This window comes from Centruroides sculpturatus, unplaced genomic scaffold (genome assembly GCF_000671375.1).
Source record: "Centruroides sculpturatus isolate CEXI.00-Female unplaced genomic scaffold, Cexi_2.0 scaffold2324, whole genome shotgun sequence".
NCBI classification, from domain to species: domain Eukaryota; kingdom Metazoa; phylum Arthropoda; class Arachnida; order Scorpiones; family Buthidae; genus Centruroides; species Centruroides sculpturatus.
Window position 1 is genome coordinate 16,971 of NW_019386481.1, and position 2,796 is coordinate 19,766.

At 32.8% G+C, this 2,796-nt stretch overlaps 1 pseudogene; it reads right to left on the minus strand.

The window, feature by feature from the left end:
* Window positions 1–602: 602 nt before the first annotated feature.
* On the minus strand, window positions 603–1,769 carry LOC111615119 (annotated as a pseudogene).
* Between the last annotated feature and the right edge of the window lie 1,027 nt (window positions 1,770–2,796).

The following is a 2,796-nucleotide window of genomic DNA, read 5'->3' on the forward strand; positions in this document are numbered from 1 at the left end:
TTAAGCATTACAAATGGCAGAAAATAAGGAGAATTTTTGATATATTATGCTTTCTTATTTTTAAAAAGGCAAGAATGCTTTGCTGACACAGAAGAAGATATGTTCTGTGTATGGTGAGGGAGCCATTGATGATTCCACGTGCCATAAGTGGTTCAGAAAGTTTTATGAAAACAAGCTTACAAATTTGACACAAAAAGCTGTTAAGTTCATTATCAGAGAGAAAATTTTTCAAAATAAAAGTTTTTTAACTGATTTGGTCGTTAACCAGGACGTTTGTTAACTGGGGTTCCACTGTATTATGTATATAATTGTTGTTGTTTTTTATTCTTATTTTATATAATATAGATATGTTGACTGGGGCAAATTAACTATTTGGCATGGCCCTTGCACCAAAAAACTGCAACCAACCAACCTATCAAGCTTGGATACTGTTTTGCGTTTGCTGACCACCAGTGGTAAAGGTATGCCACCTGATCTAGGTGAACAGTTTTCATATGAAAATTAATCTCATTTGTAATAGCACTTTTCTTCTCCACATTGTCATCATTTTGCATATTCTCTGTAGCGACTTGCTCAAAATAGTTCCAGAAGCTGTCGTGTATTTAAATAGTTTTATTATTGTTATTGATATTTCTTTTCTTACAAAGTGGAGAAGAATCATCATTGGCACTAGAAGATATATCACAACTAATTTTCAGAGCTTCTAAAAGAATTTTTTGTTTTGCTCTTTGAGTTTGAACTAATTCCAGGAAACTGGTTTTGAAACATGGGTCAAGAGAAGTGGCAATCAGATATTTGTCATTCTCGTCAAAGATGAATCGTGTTTCAAGCTCAATTTGTAGTGAAGATCTCATTTTTAATAAATTTGGTGTTTTATCTGCAGTCTCTTCTTTCCCCAGGTATTTCAACAATGTGACAACCTGTGGAATCAGTTCAGAGATGCAGGAAATACCTGAGCTGGATATTTTAGTAATCTCTTCGAACAGTTTGAGGAGTTTGATACATTGTTTCATTAGCTCCCACTGAGAAGGTTTAAACACTTATGATCAGTTATGTACAAAGAAATAGCTTGCTTCTATTCTAATAATTGCTCCATTAAATAATTTGTGAATTCCAGTGTGTGTTTACATCTTGTACTATTTGGTGGGTTGGCAAGTTAAGTTCTTGGCGAATGCATTTCAGCTTTTCTTGTGCTATACGAGAGTGGTTAAAATGGGTAGCAATTCTTCTCGCAGCAACTACCATCTGTATTGTTTTTGTTTGAGTCTTCTGCGAGTCCTTGACAGTCCTTGTTTTATTCATTGCAGTGAATGAATAAAACAATTGGCAGAATCATATTCTGTGTCTCATATCATATTGGCTCCCTGTCATGGACAAGTAAATGGAGCTTGCTATGAGGAATATTCCATCTGTCTGCAATAGCATTGAATTCTTCTGTGATATTGGTATCAGTATGTTAGCCAGAAAATGGCTTTATCGCTAAAACACCATGTTCAAGAATAAATTCTGAAGATATCCAATGTGCAGTGAAGCTCAAGAAACTGGTTATCGTGCTGACATGTCCACATATCAGATGTCACTGATATTGCTGTTGCTCATAAAATACTAGCTTCACTTTTAGAGCAAATTCTATTATACATATCAGGAATAATTTTTTCAGTCATGTAAGTGCAACCAGATATTTTGTATTGAGATACTGCCTTTTCCATAAGCCTTTCAAAGCCAACTCATTCAACAAGTGATAATGGTTTGTTGTGTAAGGCAATCATTTCACTGATTAAATAATGATATTTTATTGATTTCAGACATTAATATTTCATAACAATTTCCTTCCAGTTGTTTCCTTCAGAGTTAACTATTTCTTTTCTCACATACCTGGTGCTGTCAGTATCTTGAAATTGGTAGAAATAAGAGTACCCATCATTTTTGCTGCCGCTTGCCAAGGGAGTAACAGTTAACTTAGCGTACTGCTCAGCATGCTTGTTTTTAAGGTGGTTTTTCAAAGAAGTTGTAGCTGTAAACAAAAAAAAATTAACCCAATAATTAAACAATGAAAAATCTGACATCATTTTTTTACTTTTATCTTTGACAATTGTAGCAATTACTTCAGGCTTTTAATGTTCCATTGTCTCCACCCTCTATTGTTAAATTAGTTTTTTGTTATTTTATTGCTCATTGGCTCGAATGTATTTTGCCATAGAAAATTAAAAGTGTACTGTTCAATTCTCTCTATATCTTTTGATTTCAGACTTATGTACAAAATACACATTATTTTGGCATACATTACCTTATTTACAATAATAAGGCATTCAAGTAAGTATAGCCAGTTTTCATGTCATTCCTCAATAGCTTCTTTTACTTTTACAAATTATTTCCATAACTATTAGTGCTAAACCATACACCAAGTATCTGAATTGTATTTACTGTACTTTCTCAATTTGCATTGTATTACAGTTTATATTGCCATAAATTAGGGGTCCCCAAACTTTTTATCCTGTCGACCCCTTTATAGAATATTTGCCTTCTTATCGACCCCCAGATTAAGTATTTAACAAACACATTAAATCATTTTGGCATTTCTAATGTTAAGCGATAAGGAGTCCTACATAACAATCCAACAAAAGAATTTGTAGTTCCCATATATTATAAAATCCATCCAATAACATTAAGAGAAAAAGGAGATCTTTTTTCACTGATTTATGAACTTAAAAAATAATAGCAAAATTATGGATTGATAGAAATTTGCCTATAGTTCTTAAACTGTACGTGTCATAATATGTAAAATACACACTTATC